The following is an 18,771-nucleotide window of genomic DNA, read 5'->3' as shown; positions in this document are numbered from 1 at the left end:
GATGAATTAATAGCGCAGATAGAAATTAATAGGTTTAATCTGATAACCATTATGGAGCTGTGGTTGCAAAGTGACCACGGTTGAGAACTAAATATTCCGGGATACATAACTTTTAGAAGAGATAGCAAAATTGAAAAGGAGAAGTGGTAGCCCTAATAATAAAGGATGGGATAAAGAATACTGTCTTAGCTCGGAAAATCAAGAAATAGGATCAGTTTGGGTGTGGCTTAGAAACAGCAAGGGCAGAAAACATTGGTGGGAGTTGTTTATAGGCCCCCAAACCATAGTGGTAATGTAAGGCACTGTATAAATCAGGAAATTAGAGGTGCATGTAACAAAGGTAATATAATAATTATGGGGGACTTTAATCTGCATATAGACTGTGCAAACCAAATTTGCAGTAATAGTGTGGAGGACGAATTAATGGAAGGTATACAAGATGGTTTTCTAGATCAGTATTTTGAGGAACCAATGAGAGAACAGGCTATTTTTGATCTAGTAGTGTGCAATAAGAAAGGGTTAATTAATAATGTAGGAAAGTGGCCCTTGGGGAAGAGTAGCCATAACATGATAAAATTTTGCATTAAATTTGAAAGTGATTTAGTTAAACAAAGGAAACTGTGTAGGTATGAGGGGAGAGTTGGCTAAGTAGATTGGGAAACTATATCAAAAGGTATGATGGTAGAAAAGGAATGGCTAGCATTTAAAGAATTAAGTTATAATTTACAACAAACATACATTCATTTAAGGTACAAAAACCCCACAGGAATAGTTATCCAACTGTGGCCAACAAGAGAAGTTAAATATAGTATTAAATGAAAGGAAGATGCTTATAATGTTGCCAAAAAGAGCAGTAAGCCTGGGAAGATTTTAGAATTCAGCAAAGGAGGACCAAGAAATTGATAAAGAAACGGAAACTAGAATATGAGAGTAAACTATCGAGAGACAAAATAACAGACTGCAAAAGCTTCTATAGGTATGTGAGAAGGAAAATATTAGCAAAAGTAAATGTGGGTCCCCTACAGGCTGAGACAGGAGAAATTATAATGGGGAACAAGGAAATGGCAGAGAAATTAAATGCATACTTTGTGTCTGTCTTAATGGAAGAAAGCACAAAAAATTTGCCAGCACTACTGGAGAACCCAGGGTCCAGTGAGAATGAAGAACTGAAAGAAATTAGTATTAGTAAAGAAAAATGGTACTGGAGAAAATAATGAGACTGAAAGCCAATAAATCATTTGGACCTGATGGCCCACATCCGAGGGTATTGAAAAAATTAGCTATAGAAATAGTGGATGCATTGGTTATCACCTTCCAAAATTCCATAGATTCTACAATGGTTCCCGTGGTTTGGAAGGTGGCAAATGTAACTGGACTATTTAAGAAAGGAGGGAGAAAGAAAACAGGGAACTACAGAGCAGTTAGCCTGACCTCAGTAGTAGGGAAAATGCTCAATTCTATTATAAGGATGTGGTAACAGGCACTCAGAGAAAAATAATAAGATTGGACAGAGTCAACACTGCTTTATGAAAGGGAAATTATGTTTGACAAATCTGTTGAGACTTTTTTGAGGTTGTAACTAGCAGAATATTTAAGGAGGAATCAGTGGATGTGGTGTATTTAGATATTCAGAAGGCATTCGATAAGGTGTCACACGAGGTTATTGAACAAAATTAGGACTCAAGGGATTGGGGGTTAATATACTAGCATGGATTGAGGATTGGTTAATAGACAGAAAACAGAGTAGGAATAAACGGTTCATTTTCAGGTTGGCAGGCTGTAACTGGTCGGGTACTCCAAGGATGGTGCTTGGGCCTCAGCTATTCACAATATATATCAGTGATTTGGATGAGGGGGCCAAATGTTATACAGTTGGACGTCTCTGGTCCGGCATCCTTGGGACCTGACCGGTGCCGGATCAGAGCATTTTCCAGTACTCGGGAGGTCAGCTGCTGACAGCGACCCGGACATGTTCTGTGCATGCATGGGGAGAGAAATGGCGGGGAGGGGAGAGAAGCTGCGAGACAGGGAGAGAGCTCAGCCACGGAGCCGAGAGAGAGACAGAACCACCACCCATGCCGGGACTGATGCTGGACCAAGGATGTTTCCAGACGAAAGAGACCCAGACTGGAGAGTACAACCTGTATATCTACATTTGCTAATGATACAAAGCTAGGTGGGAATACAATTTGTGAGGAGGGTACAAAGAGGCTTCAAGGGGATATCGACAGGCTAAGTTAATGGGCAAGAACATGACAAATGGAATATAGTGGAGAAATATGAAGATATCCAGTTTGGTAGGAAAAATAAAAAAGCAGAGTATTTTTTAAAAGGAGAGGGACCTGGGTACAAAAATCACAAATTTAACATCAATTAACAAGCAATCAATTAAGAGAGCAAATTGTATGTTGGCCTTTATTACAAGATGATTAAAGTATAAGAGGAAAGGCTTCTTACTGCAGTTATATAGGGCCCTGGTGAGACCACACCTGGAGTATTGTGTACAGTTTTGATCTCTTTACCGAAAGACGGATATACTTACCATAGAAGGGGTGCAATGAAGGTTCATCAGACTGTTTCTGGGGGATGGGGGTGATTGTCCTATCAGAGATTGAGTAGACTAGGCCTACATTCTCTACAGTTTAGAAGAATGAGAGGTGATTGCATTGAAACCAGCAAAATTCTTACAGGGTTTGATAGGATAATTGCAGGAAGGATGTTTCCCCAGGCTAGGGAGTCTAGAACCAGGTGTCTTAGTCTCAGAACAAGGGGTCAGCAATTTAGGACTGAGATGAGGAGAAATTTCTTTGCTCAGAAGGTGGTGAATCTTTGGAATTCTCTCTGAGGGCTGTGGATGTTCAGAAGTTATGTATATTCAAGACAGACATCAATATATTTTTGGATATTAAGGGAATCGAGGGATATGGGGATAGTGCAGGAAAATGAAGTTGAGGTAGAAGATCAGCCATGATCTCATTGAAGGCTCAAGGGGTCAAAGGGCCTACTCCTGTTCCTATTTATTATCTTATGATGACAGTAAGTAACAGGATAGGTAAAGCCAAACTGCAGGTGTACAGATACAACCCAGGGGTCAGTCCGCCCAGTGGCCAGAGGACACAGCAGGTTTACAGGTACAAACCCAGGGTCAGTCCGCCCAGTGACCAGAGGACACAGCAGGTTTACAGGTACAAACCCAGGGTCAGTCCGCCCAGTGACCAGAGGACACAGCAGATTTACAGGTACAACCCAGGGGTCAGTCCGCCCAGTAGCCAGAGGACACAGCTGGTGTACAGGTACAAACCCAGGGTCAGTCCGCCTAGTGACCAGAGGACACAGCAGGTTTACAGGTACAACCCAGGGGTCAGTCTGCCCAGTGACCAGAGGACACAGCACGTGTATGGGTAAAAACCCAGGGTCAGTCCGCCCAGTGACCAGAGGACACAGCTGGACATCACGAATTATCCATTCTGCCATCGACATCAGCATTGTGTTGGATCAATTGCTAAAAATGGTTCCTCTTTGGTTATCTGCCAGAAATGGAAAACAGAAGCTATACCTGGTTATGAAATAGTCTGTGACTGATTCTGTGGTGAAGTGCAGATCTCCACCCCCATTATATAAAGAGAGCTCGACGTGATGTAACCGAGTACTTTGAACCTCATTGATGCCACAATAGAAACAGTCTGTAATTTATAGAGTGCCAAAATGTGCAAGGAATAAGATCTGGCTATTTCTGTTTCTGTGTTTTCCATCTCTCCTGTCACCTCTCCTCGACACCTCTGCCCCCTTCTCCCTCTCTATCTGTGTGTCTCTTCCTTTGTTTTTTGTTCCTTTTTCTGATCAGCCAGCTCTCTTTGACAGTCATCCACTTTCTACCCATCTGTCCCTCTCTACCTTTCCTCCTTTCTCTCTATGGTCTCTCCCTGGCACGTGGCCCCTATTTCTCTAACACAGCCATACCAGGCCACAGTCCCTCAAAAAGGCAATGTCAGGGCGGTGAGGGATCTTCCAAAAGAAACATAAGCAGGAGTAGGCCATTTGGCCCCTGGAGTCTGCTCCACCATTCAATATGATCATGGCTGATCTGATCTTGGGCTCAGCTCCACTTCCCTGCCCGCCCCCCATAATCTTTTACTCCCTTATTGCTCAAAAATCTGTCTATCTCCGCCTTAAATATATTCAATGACCCAGCCTCCATAGGTCTCTGGTTCAGAGAATTCCACAGATTTACAACCCTCAGAGAAGAAATTTCTCCACATCTCAGTTTTAAATGGGCAGCCCCTTATTCTCAGACTATGTCCCCTAGTTTTAGTTTCCCCTATAAATGTAAATATCCTCTCTGCATCCACCTTGTCAAGCCCCTCACTATCTTATAAGTTTCAATAAGATCACCTCTCATTCTTCTGAACTCCAATGTGTATAGGCCCAACCTACTCAACCTATCATCATAAGTCCGCCCCCTCATCTCTGGAATCGACCTAGTTAACCTTCTCTGAATAGCCTTCAATGCAAGTATACCCTTCCTTAAATACGGAGACCAAAACTGTACAGAGTGCTCCAGGTGTGGCCTCACCAATACCCTGTATAGTTGTAGCAGGACTTCTCTGCTTTTATACTCTATCCCTCTTGAAATAAAGGCCAACATTCCATTTGCCTTCCTGATTACTTGCTCTACCTGCATACTAACTTTTTGTGTTTCATGCATAAGGACTCCCAGGTCTCTGTACTGCAGCACTTTGCAATTTTTCTCAGTTTAAATTATAATTGCTTTTCTATTATTTCTGCCAAAGTGGATAACCTCACATTTTCCTACTTTATACTCCAGCTGCCAAATTTTTGCCCACTCACTTAGCCTGTCTAGATCACTTTGCAGATTTTTTGTGTCCTCCTCACAATTTGCTTTCCCACCCATCTTTGTATCATCAGCAAACTTGGCTACATTACACTCTGTCCCTTCATCCAAGTCATTAATATAGATTGTAAATAGTTGAGGACCCAGCACCGATCCCTGCAGAACACCACGAGTCACTGTTTGCCAATCCTCTATCCATGCTAATTATATTACCCCCAACCCCGTGAGCTTTTATCTTGTGCAGTAACTTTTTATGTGGCACCTTATCGAATGCCTTCTGGAAATCTAAATACACCACATCCACTGATTCTCCCTTATCCACCCTGCTCGTTACATCCTCAAAGAACTCCAGCAAATTTGTCAAACATGATTATCTTTGCCATGCTCCTCCTTTGCTGTATGGGAAATCAGGGACGCTTCCAGTGTCCCTGACTACGATGTGTGCAGGAAGTATGTCCAGCTGCAGCTCCTGACAGACCGCATTGCGGCGCTGGAGCTGCACATGGATTCACTCTGGAGCATCCGCGATGCTGAGGATGTCATGAATAGCATGTTGAGTGAGTTAGTCACACCGCAGGTAAAGGTTACACAGGCAGATAGGAAATGGGTGACCAGCTGGAAGAGCAGTGGAAGGAAGGTAGGTAGTGCAGGGATCCCCTGCGGTCATCCCCCTCCAAAACAGATATACCGTTTTGGGTACTGTTGGGGGGCTCATCAGGGGAAGGCAGCAGCAGCCAAGTTCATGGCACCATGGGTGGCTATGCTGCACAGGAGGGCAAGAAAAAGAGTAGGAGAGCTATAGTGGTAGGGGAATAGATAGGTGTTTCTGCGGCCACAATCGAGACTCCAGGATGGTATGTTGCCTCCCTGGTGCAAGGGTCAAAGATGTCTTGGAGCGGCTGCAGGGCATTCTGGAGGGGGAGGGTGAACAGCCAGTTGTCGTGGTGCATATAGGTACCAACGATATAGGTAAAAAACGGGATGAGGTCCTACAAGCTGAATTTAGGGAGCTAGGAGTTAAATTTTAAAAGTAGGACCTCGAAGGTAGTAATCTCAGGATTGCTACCGGTGCCACGTGCTCGTCAGAGTAGGAATTACAGGATAGTTAAGATGAATACGTGGCTTGAGGAATGGTGCAAGAGGGAGTGATTCAAATTCCTGGGACATTGGAACTGGTTCTGGGGGAGGTGGGACCAGTGCAAACCGGACGGTCTGCACCTGGGCAGGACCGGGACTAATGTCCTAGGGGGAGTGTTTGCTCGGGCTGTTGGGGAGGGTTTAAACTAATAAGTTAGAGGGATGGCAATCTATGCAGGAAGACAGAGGGGAGTAAAATGGGGGCAGAACCAAAAGGTAGAAAGGAGATAAGGAAAAGTGGAGGGCAGAGAAATCAACGGCAAAAATCAAAAAGGGCCACATTACAACATAATTCTAAAAGGACAAAGAGTGTTTTTAAAAAAAAACAAGCCTGAAGGCTCTGTGTCTCAATGTGAGGAGCATTCGTAATAAGGTGGCTGAATTAACTGCGCAGCTGGCTGTTAACGGATATGATGTAATTGGAATTACGGAGACGAGGCTCCAGGGTGACCAAGGCTGGGAACTCAACATCCAGGGGTATTCAATATTGAGGAAGGATAGACAGAAAGGAAAAGGAGGTAGAAACATAGAAAATAGGTGCTGGAGTATGCCAATCGGCCTTTCTAGCCTGCAGCGCCATTCAATGAGTTCATGGTTGAACATGCAACTTCAGTACCCCATTCCTGCTTTCTCACCATACCCCTTGATCCCCTTAGTAGTAAGGACTACATCTAACTCTTTTTTGAATATATTTAGTGAATTGGCCTCAACAACTTTCTGTGGTAGAGAATTCCACAGGTTCACCACTCTCTGGGTGAAGAAGTTCCTCCTCATCTCGATCCTAAATGGTTTACCCCTTCTCCTTAGACTGTGACCCCTGGTTCTGGACTTCCCCAACATTGGAAACATTTTTCCTGCATCTAACCTGTCTAAACCCATCAGAATTTTAAACGTTTCTATGAGGTCCCCTATCATTCTTCTGAACTCCAGTGAATACAAGCCCAGTTGATCCAGTCTTTCTTGATAGGTCAGTCCTGCCATCCCGGGAATCAGTCTGGTGAACCTTCGCTGCACTCCCTCAATAGCAAGAATGTCCTTCCTCAGGTTAGGAGACCAAAACTGTACACAATACTCCAGGTGTGGCCTCACCAATGCCCTGTAGCAACACCTCCCTGCCCCTGTACTCAAATCCCCTCGCTATGAAGGCCAACATGCCATTTGCTTTCTTAACCGCCTGCTGTACCTGCATGCCAACCTTCAATGACTTATGTACCATGACACCCAGGTCTTGTTGCACCTCCCCTTTTCCTAATCTGTCACCATTCAGATAATAGTCTGTCTCTCTGTTTTTACCACCAAAGTGGATAACCTCACATTTATCCAAATTATACTTCATCTGCCATGCATTTGCCCACTCACCTAACCTATCCAAGTCGCTCTGCAGCCTCATAGCATCCTCCTCGCAGCTCACACTGCCACCTAACTTAGTGTCATCCGCAAATTTGGAGCTCCTACATTTAATCCCCTCGTCTAAATCATTAATGTACAGTGTAAACAGCTGGGGTCCCAGCACAGAACCTTGCGGTACCCCACTAGTCACCGCCTGCCATTCTGAAAAGTACCCATTTACTCCTACTCTTTGCTTCCTGTCTGACAACCAGTTCTCAATCCATGTCATCACACTACCCCCAATCCCATGTGCTTTAACTTTGCACATTAATATTTTGTGTGGGACCTTGTCGAAAGCCTTCTGAAAGTCCAAATATACCACATCAACTGGTTCTCCCTTGTCCTCAAAAAATTCTCGAAAATTTGTCAAGCATGATTTCCCTTTCACAAATCCATGTTGACTTGGACCTATCATGTCACCTCTTTCCAAATGCGCTACTATGACATCCTTAATAATTGATTCCATCATCTTACCCACTACCGATGTCAGGCTTACCGGTCTATAATTCCCTGTTTCCTCTCTCCCTCCTTTTTTTAAAAAGTAGGGTTACATTGGCTACCCTCCACTCGATAGGAACTGATCCAGAGTCAATGGAATGTTGGAAAATGACTGTCAATGCATCCGCTATTTCCAAGGCCACCTCCTTAAGTACTCTGGGATGCAGTCCATCAGGCCCTGGGGATTTATCAGCTTTCAATCTCATTAATTTCCCCAACACAATTTCCCGACTAATAAGGATTTCCCTCACTTCCTCCTCCTTACTAGACCCTCTGACCCCTCTTATATCCGGAAGGTTGTTAGTGTCCTCCTTAGTGAATACCGAACCAAAGTACTTGTTCAATTGGTCCACCATTTCTTTGTTCCCCGTTATGACTTCCCCTGATTCTGACTGCAGGGGACCTTTTTCTCTTTACATATCTATAGAAACTTTTGCAATCCGTCTTAATGTTCCCTGCAAGCTTCTTCTCGTACTTCATTTTCCCTGCCCGAATCAAACCCTTTGTTCTCCTCTGCTGAGTTCTAAATTTCTCCCAGTCTCCGGGTTCACTGCTATTTCTGGCGAATTTGTATGCCACTTCCTTGGCTTTAATACTATCCCTGATTTCCCTTGATAGCCACAGTTGATCCACCTTCCCTTTTTTATTTTTACGACAGACAGGAATGTACAATTGTTGTACTTCATCCATGCGGTCTCTAAATGTCTGCCATTGCCCATCCACAGTCAACCCCTTAAGTATCATTCGCCAATCAATCCTTGCTAATTCACACCTCATACCTTCAAAGTTACCCTTCTTTAAGTTCTGGACCATGGTCTCTGAATTAACTGTTTCAATCTCCATCCTAATGCAGAATTCCACCATATTATGGTCACTCTTCCCCAAGGGGCCTCGCACAACGGTATTGCTAATTAATTCTCTCTCATTACACAACACCCAGTCTAAGATGGCCTCCCCTCTCGTTGGTTCCTCGACATATTGGTCTAGAAAACCATCCCTTATGCACTCCAGGAAATTCTCCTCCACCGTCTTGCTTCCAGTTTGGTTAGCCCAATCTATGTGCATATTAAAGTCACCCATTATAACTGCTGCACCCTTATTGCATGCACCCCTAATTTCCTGTTTGATGCCCTCCCCAACATTACCACTACTGTTTGGAGGTCTGTACACAACTCCCACTAACGTTTTTTGCCCTTTGGTGTTCTGCAGTTCTACCCATATAGATTCCACATCATCCAAGCTAATGTCCATTCTAACTATTGCATTAATCTCTCTTTTAACCAGCAATGCTACCCCACCTCCTTTTCCTTTTATTCTATCCTTCCTGAATGTTGAATACCCCTGGATGTTGAGTTCCCAGCCCTGATCATCGTGGAACCACGTCTCCGTAATCCCAATCACATCATATTTGTTAACATCTATTTGCACAGTTAATTCATCCACCTTATTACGGATACTCCTTGCATTAAGACACAAAGCCTTCAGGCTTGTTTTTTTAACACCCTTTTTCCTTTTAGAATTTTGCTGTGCAGTGGCCCTTTTTGTTTTTTGTCTTGTGTTTCTCTGCCTTCCACGTTTCCTCATCTCCTTTCTGTCTTTTGCTTTTGTCTCCTTTTTGTTTCCCTCTGTCTCCCTGCATTGATTCCCATCCCCCTGCCATATTAGTTTAACTCCTCCCCAACAGCACTAGCAAACACTCCCCCTAGGACATTGGTTCCGGTCCTGCCCAGGTGCAGACCGTCTGCTTTGTACTGGTCCCACCTCCCCCAGAACCGGTTCCAATGCCCCAGGAATTTGAATCCCTCCCTGCTGCACCACTGCTCAAGCCATGTATTCATCTGTGCTATCCTGCGATTCCTATTCTGACTAGCACGTGGCACTGGTAGCAAACCCGAGATTACTACTTTTGAGGTCCTACTTTTTAAATTTAGCTCCTAGCTCCTTAAATTCGTTTCGTAGGACCTCATCCCTTTTTTTTTTACCTATGTCGTTGGTACCAATGTGCACCATGACAACTGGCTGTTCTCCCTCCTTTTTTCGAATGTCCTGCACCCGCTCAGTGACATCCTTGACCCTTGCACCAGGGAGGCAACATACCATCCTGGAGTCTCGGTTGCGGCCGCAGAAACGCCTATCTTTTCCCCTTACAATTGAATCCCCTATCACTATCGCTCTCCCACTCTTCTTCCTCCCCTCCTGTTCAACAGAGCCAGCCACGATGCCATGAATTTGGCTGCTGCTGCCCTCCCCTGATGAGTCATCCCCCTCAACAGTACTCAAAGCAGTGTATCTGTTTTGCAGGGGGATGACCACAGGGGACCCCTGCACTACCTTCCTTGCACTGTTCTTCCTGCTGGTCTTCCATTCCCTATCTGGCTGTGGACCCTTCACCCGCGGTAAGACCAACTCGCTACATGTGCTACTCACGTCATTCTCAGCATCGTGGATGCTCCAGAGTAAATCCACCCTCAGCTCCAACTCCGCAACGCGGTCCGTCAGGAGCTGGAGGCAGACACACTTCCCGCACACGTAGTTGTCAGGAACACTGGAGTCGTCCCTGAGTTCCCACATGGTACAGGAGGAGCATAACACACGGTCGAGCTGTTCTGTCATGATTTAACCCTTAGATAGGCAACAACAATGCTAAAGTTTACTTACTGTTATAGAAGAGAAGAAAGAAAAACTACTCACCAATCACCAGCCAATCACTTACCCCCTTGGCTGTGACATCACCTTTCTGTTTCTTTCTACTTCTTTTTTGCCTTCTCCCTGTAGCTGCACAAGTACGCCTCTCGCTGCCGCTGTGCCTCTTATGGGCCTCTTATAGGCCTCCGACCCCGGACTCACGCCTCATCAACTGCCACTGCCTCTCGCTGCCGCTGGGCCTTTTATAGGCCTCCGACCCCGGACTCGCACCTCACCAACTGCCGCCGACTCTCGTGGGGTAGCGTTGCTGGTTAAAGAGTAGATTAATGCAATAGAATAAGGAAGGACATTAGCTTGGATGATTTGGAATCTATAATGGGTAGAGCTGTGGAACACCAAAGGGCAGAAAACGCTAGTGGGAGTTGTGTATGGACCACCAAACGTAATAGTGAGGTTGGGGATGGCATCAAACAGGAAATTAGGGATGTGTGCAATAAAGATACAGCAGTTATCATGGGTGACTTTAATCTACATATAGATTGGGCTAACCAAACTGGTAGCAATATGGTGGAGGAGGATTCCCTGGAGTGTATAAGGGATGGTTTTCTAGACCAATATATCAAGAGCCAACTAGAGAGCTGGCCATCCTGGACTGGGTGATGTGTAATGTGTAAAGAGACGGTCTGTGTATGGAGATGTAAAACAAGGAAACGGTGTCTGTGTATGATAGAGACACAGCCATGTGGTCACAGTCAGAACAATGCACAGATATCCTGGTTATGGTTTGAGCAGGGTTAGATCATGAATGTAGTAAACATAAATATCACCAGTGTAGCCGCAGCTTGTTAGAACAGACCTGGGGAGCAGAGAGCTCTGAATTCACTGTATTATCCCCGTTCTCCAGATCAGGTAACTATACTGTCTGTATTTTGCAGTGCTGTTAATAACATCAGTAAAAGACAATCTATTATGAGCTTGATTATCTTGTGTCTGAAACCACAAGATTAAATATTTAGAGACAATAAGATGAACAAGTAAACACATCATGGCCCAGTACTCCAGCTTTTTATTCACAGGAGAAAATTGTTTATCTAACTCCTCGAGTGGACAGAATAAAGAAAGATCCAAACTCTAAAAGCCCCTCGATGCATTTGTAAATATCTTTCAAATTCTGACATATCAATTGTCAGTATACGATCCATTCAAGTCAATGGAAGACGAGAGAGGAGTTGGGGTGAGGGGGTTGGAGAGTAGGGGTGAATGAGGAGTTGGGGTGAAGGGTTCACTGCTCATGAATAGACTGTTGAACTATAATGGGGTTTGTTTTCTCTTTGCAATGTTTTGAGTTGTGTGTTTAACTGAAGTCAGACACAGAGCTGCAGTTACTCGCGGGCACTGGGCTGTTTCTAGTGAATGAATGTGGAAAGTGTTAGTGGGGAATAGATTTGTGTGGGATCATTCTGTGCTGAACACATTGCTGGGCTGCGAGTTTTTTTTATTCGATCATGGGATGTGGGTGTCACTGGCAAGGCCAGCATTTATTGCCCTTGAGAAGATGGTGGTAAGCCACCTTCATGAACCGCTGCAGTCCGTGTGGTGAAGGTACTCCCACAGTGCTGTTAGGGAGGGAGTTCCAGGAATTTGACCCAGCGACAATCAAGGAATGGCAATATACTTCCAAATCAGGATGGTGTATGACTTGGAGGGGAACGTGGAGGTGGTGGTGTTCCCACGTGCTTGCTGCCCTTGTCCTTCTAGGTGGTACAGTTCGCGGGTTTGGGCGGTGCTGCTGAAGAAGCCTTGGCGAGTTGCTGCAGTGTATCTTGTAGATGGTACACACTGCAGCCACGTTGCGCCGGTGGTGGAGGGAGTGGATGTTTAAAGTGGTGGATGGGGTGTCGATCAAGTGGGCTGCTTTGTCCTGGATGGTGTTGAGCTTCATTCATCCAGGCAAGTGGAGAGAATTCCATCACACTCCTGACTTATGCCTTGTAGATGATGGAGAGGCTTTGGGGAGTCAGGAGGTGAGACACTCACTGCAGAATACCCAGCCTCTGACCTGCTCTTGTTGTCACAGTATTTATGTGGCTGATCCAGTTAAGTTTCTGGTCAATGGTGACCCCCAGGATGTTAATGGTAGAGGATTCGGCGAGGGTAATGCCATTGAATGTTAAGTGGCGGTGGTTAGACTCTCGCTTGTTGGAGATAGTCATTGCCTGGCACTTGTGTGGCACAAATTTTATTTGCCACTTATCAGCCCAAGCCTGAATGTTGTCCAGGTCTTGCTGTATGCGGGCATGGACTGCTCCATTATCTGAGGAGTTGCGAATGGAACTGAACACTGTGCAGTCATCAGCAAACATCCCCACTTCTGACCTTATGATGGAAGGAAGGTCATTGATGAAACAACTGATGATGGTTGGGCCTAGGACACTGCCCTGAGGAACTCCTGCAGCGATGTCCTGGGGCTGTGATGATTGACCTCCAACCACCACAACCATCTTCCTTTGTGCTAGGTATGACTCCAGCCAGTGAAAAATGTTTCCCCTGATTCCCATTGACTTCAGTTTTACTAGGGCTCCTTGATGCCACACTCGGTCAAATGCCTTGATGTCGAGAGGGCAGTCACTCTCACCTCACCTTTGGAATTCAGCTCTTTTGTCCATGTTTGGACCAAGGCTGTAATGAGGTCTGGAACTGAGTGGTCTTGGCAGAACCCAAACTGGGTATCAGTGAGCAGGTTGTTGCTGAGTAAGTGCTGCTTGATAGAACTGTTGACACCTTCCATTACTTTGATGATGATTGAGAGTAAACTGATGGGGCGGTAATTGGCTGGATTGGATTTGTCCTGCTTTTTGTGGACCAGACATACCTGAGCAGTTTTCTATATGTTGGGTAAATGCCAGTGTTGTAGCTGTACTGGAACAGCTTGGCTAGAGTTGCAGCTCGTTCTGGAGCACGTATTCAACACAACAGAAGGGATGTTGTCGGGGCCCATAACCTTTGCTATATCAGTGCATTCAGCCTTTCTTAATATCGTGGTGAATCGAATTGGCTGAAGACTGGCTTCTGTGATGGTGGGGACCTCAGGAGGAAGCCGATATGGATCACTTGACACTTCTGGCTGAAGATGGTTGTAAACACTTCAGCCTTTTTTCTTTTGCACTTATTTGCTAGGCTCCACCATCATTGAGGATGGGGATATTCATGGAGCCTCCTCCTCCCATTAACTGTTTAATGGACCACCACCATTCACGACTGGATGTGGCAGGACTAGAGCTTTTATCTGATCCGATGGTTATGGGATTGCTTAGCCTTGTCTATAGTATGCTGCTTCTGCTTTTTAGCATGCATGTAGTCCTGTGTTGCAGTTTCCCCAGGTTGGCACCTTATTTTCAGGTGTGCCTGGTGCTGTTCCTGGCATGCTCTTCTACACTCTTCATTGAACCAGGGTTGGTCCCCAGGCTTGATAGTAATGGTAGAGTGAGGGATATGCCAGGCCTTGAGGTTACAGATTGTAATGGAATACAATTCTGCTGCTGCTGATGGCCCACAGCGCCTCATGGATGCCCAGTTTTGAACTGCTAGATATGCTTTGCATCTATCCCATTTAGCACGGTGGTAGTGCCACACAACACAATGGAGGGTGTCCTCCGTATCAAGATGGGACTTCATCTCCACAATGACTCTGCAGTGGTCGCTGCTACCAGTGCTGTCATGGACAGATGCATCTGCAACAAGTAGATTGGTAAGGACGACATCAAGTAGGTTTTTCCTCTCGAGTTGGTTCTCACCATCTGCTGCAGGCCCAGTCGAGCAGTTATGTCCTTCAGGACTCGGCCAGCAGTGGTGCTACCGAGCCACTCGATGATGGACATTGAAGTCCCTCACCCAGAGTACATTCTGTGACCTTGCTACTCTCAGTGCCTCTTCCACGTGGTGTTCAACATGGAGGAGTACTGATTCATCAGCTGAGGGAGGGCGGTAGGTGGTAATCAGCAGGATATTTCCTTATCCATGCTTGACCTGAAGCCATGAGACTTCATGGGGTCCGGAGTTTTACCTATTACTGATGTCAAACTGATGGGCCTATAGCTACCCGGGTCTGCATTGTCTCCTTTTTTAAAAATGGGGACTACATTAGTCTCCTTCCAATCTGTAGGAACCATTCCAGAGTGCAGTGAGCAATTAAAAATACAGGCAATTACCGATAATTAATCCCTGCCCGTCAGCTTGGTCCACTTGAACCCAGATCACTTCAGCTGTGCCTAATGAGGCAATATCAAATCTCTCAAGCTGTTCGATTCTCACTGATTGAAATAGCAACCCCAGCTCCCCTTTGACCTACACTATCCTTTCTCAAACCATTGTAGACCTTTAGGTGAATGTCTGCCATCATTGTCATCTAGTCATGTCTCAGAAATACACAATACATCTAAATTCTCCAACACAGCACAGGATTACAATTCTAACAATTTGCTTCCAACACTCCTTGCATTTACATAAAGGCAATTTAAAGGTCTCCCATCTATTTCTTAGTTATTAATTCTTGTTTGCTTCCTAACTGATTCAACGTCATGCTTTGCTTCTATGTAATTTTCACATGTAGTAAGGCTAGCTTTGAACTTATCTACACTATCCCCTTGCTGAACTCTGGGATAATTCAGCACCCTCTGCCAACCTTTTAGCTCCCAAGAAGTTAAGATGGAGGTTGTCTCTCCTAAACAACTTACCTTGTCCAGCGAAAACCTCCCAATTATTGATGAAGTGAAGCTGCTTCTTTTTGCAGAGGTCCTGAAGCCAGATGTTGAATCCCAAGGTTTTGGCTATTTCTCTCCATCGATCTGGACATGACTGGCAACGTAGAAACATAGAAAATAAGTGCAGGAGTAGGCCATTCGGCCCTTCGAGCCTGCACCACCATTCAATAAGATCATGGCTGATCATTCACCTCAGTACCCCTTTCCCCCCTCATAGCCCGGAGACTACTACCCTTGCACCCCTTTGCTGAAGGACATTTATGAGGCTTTTGTAGGAATCCTGCATCACAAATGGACTTCTATCCATGATATCATTAGTTCCAATATGTAAACCTACTAAATATCTTGGCACTCACCTTTCATTAGTTCTTCCACACGGTGCTGGAGATCAGTTACCTTGGTCTCTGGAAAACAGAAGACTGCTCTTGACAGAGCCTTACCTCTACATAGGCTGCTGTCTGTGTGCCTGATGGTGGAGTCCCCAATGAGGATTGCCCATTGCCTCTTGCTCTTGCTCTGGCTGTTCAAACAATGTCCTCTTGGACTTTTCAACCTTCCTCTTACCTTTTCCAAGATGCTGATATTAGGATTGAGGTTCGGTATCACTGGTGCTGACCTCACTGCCTGTCGTGTTCTCCAAATCACAAAGCGGGGCATACCGGTTTGAAGTAATAAGAGAATCCAAAGAAACTGTCCCTTTAAACAGGCACAGAGACTATGTGAAACTAAGAAAGAAGCATTATTGGCCAACTAAAAGTAAACCAGATGCTGGGGCCTGTAAGTAGCGCTCCACCAGCCGACATCCGACTGAAACACGGCTGCTATCGTCATCAGTGCCAGGCGCAGGACCAGGGGGCGAGGGACAATTTTTGGTCCGGGGTGCTGTTCATGGTGATGACGTCAGCATCACGGAGCACAGCAGAGCGGGGTGCAACGTCTTACCGTCGCTGCAAAACTCCCGGCAAATTTAGCGGAAAGCGCTGTTCTCACCGCGCCCAGTCGCAAACTCATTTGCATCCCATTTCACCAGCTGGGAGTGTTAATGGGAGATACAAAGTAGCAAAATTTCACCCCCTCTCCCTTTAAACAGGCACAGAGACACTGCAAATTTAAACAAACGCAGATATACTTCCCCTTTAAACATGTACAGAGACTCTGCCCATTTAAACAGGGACACTGCACCTTTGTGAGTCTCAGAGACACTGTCTCTTTAAACAGGCAGTGACACCCTCAAAGCCACCTTGAACAAGTGCATCATCATCATCATAGGCAGTCCCTCAAAATCGAGGAAGACTTGCTTCCACTCTAAAAGTGAGTTCTTAGATGACGGAACAGTCTAATATGGGTATTACAGTCTCTGTCACAGGTGGGACAGACAGTCGTTGAAGGAATGGGTGGGTGGGACTGGTTTGCCGCACGTTCTTTCCGCTGCCCGAGTTTGTTTTCTGCATGCTCTCGGCGACGAGACTCGAGATGCTCAGCACCCTCCCGGATGCACTTCTTCCACTTAGGATGGTCTTTGGCCAGAGACTCCCAGGTGTTGGTGGGGATGTTCCATTTTATCACGGAGGCTTTGAGGGTGTTACTGAAATGCTTCCTCTGCCCACCTGAGGCTCGCTTGCCATGTAGGAGTTCTGAGTAGAGCGCTTGCTTTGGGAGTCTTGTGTCAGGCATGTGAACGATGTGGCCCACGCAGCAGAGCTGGTCGAGTGTGGTCAGTGCTTCGATGCTGGAGATGTTGGCCTGATCGAGAACGCTAACGTTGGTGTGTCTGTCCTTCCAGGGGATTTGTAGGATCTTGCGGAGACATCGTTGGTGATAATTCTCCAGCGATTTGAGATGTCTACTGAATACGGTCCATGTCTCAGCCATACAGGAGGGCAGGTATCACTATGGCCCTGTAGATCATGAGCTTGGTGGCAGATTTGAGGGCATGATCTTCGAACACTCTTTTCCTCAGGCGCTCGAAGGCTGCGCTGGCGCACTGAAGGCGGTGTTGAATCTCATTGTCGGTGTCTGCCCTTGCTTCTAATAGGCTCCCGAGGTATGGAAAGTAAGTGGTCCATGTTGTCCAGGGCCGCACCATAGATCTTGATGGCGGGGGGGGGCAGTGCTGTGTGGTGGGGTCACATTGGTGGAGGACCTTTGTCTTACGGATGTTTCGTGTCAGGCCTATGCTTTCGTAGGCCTCAGTGAAGATGTTGACTATGACTTGGAGTTCAGTCTCTGAATGTGTGCCGATGCAGAAGAAGTGCAACATCCCCCACCGACACCTGGGAATCCCTGGCCCAAGACCGCCCTAAGTGGAGGAAAGGCATCCGGGAAGACGCTGAGCACCTCGAGTCTCTTCGCCGGGAGCAAGCTGAAGCCAAGAGTCGACAGTGACACCCGTTCCTTTAACCACCATCTGTTCCCACCTGTGACAGGGACTGTAAGTCCCGCATTGGACTCTTCAGTCACCTGAGAACTCATTTTTAATGTGGAAGCAAGTCATCCTCGACTCTGAGGGTCTGCCTCAGAAGAGAAGCCCCAGCCCCTTTAAACAGGCACAGTGACCCTGCCCCTTTAAACAGGTTCTGCTCACACAATCAGAGAATGGAAGAAGCCCATTTAGCCCGTCGAGCCCGTGCCGGCTCCCAGCTCGTCCCACACTCTCACCCTTTCCCCCGATCTTTGCAAATGTTTTTCTTTCAGATACTTATCCAATTCCCTTTTGGAAGTTGTGATTGAGTCTGCCTCCACCACCCTTTCAGGCCGTGCATTCCAGATCCTAGCCACTCGCTGTGTACAAAAGATTTTTCTTGCATCGTCTTTGGTTCATTTGCCACTAAGGGTGGGGGGTGGCGGTGTTTGGGGTGTGTTGTGGTCTCTATGAGGGGGTCAAGTTCCCTTCTAACCAACTTGAGCAGTTTCGAATCGCTCCCTCTCTCTTGGGTTCTGTACTCTGGATTTATTTGGGGGTGTGACAAAAGTGCAGGGGACACTGGTTTGATGCAAAGAATGTTGGTTTTATTACAGTCCAGGTAATACAGGCTTATTACTCTAGTAAGAAAATACACAGCCAAACTTACAATCACTCTAATAAAGAACAATACAAGGAAAGGTACAAGGTCAAACTTATAATCACTCTAATAAAGTACCTTACACTCCACATTCAAAGGGGGTTGCAATAAAATTATACCTCCCACCTCCCAATACCTAATTCTAGCTTGGTTAGACTCCAGGGCAGGGACTTATGCTTACCAATCCTTTTGATAGTTAATGGTAGATGGTGATGTTCTTCCTTCCTTCAGGACTTCAAGCCTTCGAGGCTGGAGAAGTTAGTTTTACAACTGTCATGTTGGTTTCGCTCCTTGTCTTGATGAGGTAGTAGCGACCACCCCTCTCCCCCACCAACCTCTGTTGAAAACAGTGGCCAGTTATACGATTTCAATGTTCTAATCTTGCCACCAAATCTCTTCACAATCCTTTGTATAATTTTGGCGGGCT

At 45.9% G+C, this 18,771-nt stretch overlaps 1 protein-coding gene across 1 annotated transcript in view; it reads left to right on the top strand.

Moving 5' to 3' along the window:
- LOC139273608 (zinc finger protein 850-like) overlaps positions 1-18,771 on the top strand; it is a 560,896-nt gene that overhangs the window by 16,291 nt on the left and 525,834 nt on the right. The window lies entirely within an intron of this gene.

This window comes from Pristiophorus japonicus, chromosome 9 (assembly GCF_044704955.1).
Source record: "Pristiophorus japonicus isolate sPriJap1 chromosome 9, sPriJap1.hap1, whole genome shotgun sequence".
NCBI classification, from domain to species: Eukaryota; Metazoa; Chordata; class Chondrichthyes; family Pristiophoridae; genus Pristiophorus; species Pristiophorus japonicus.
The sequence above is the reverse complement of the archived record's forward strand: the minus strand, read 5'-3'. Positions and strand labels throughout refer to the sequence as shown.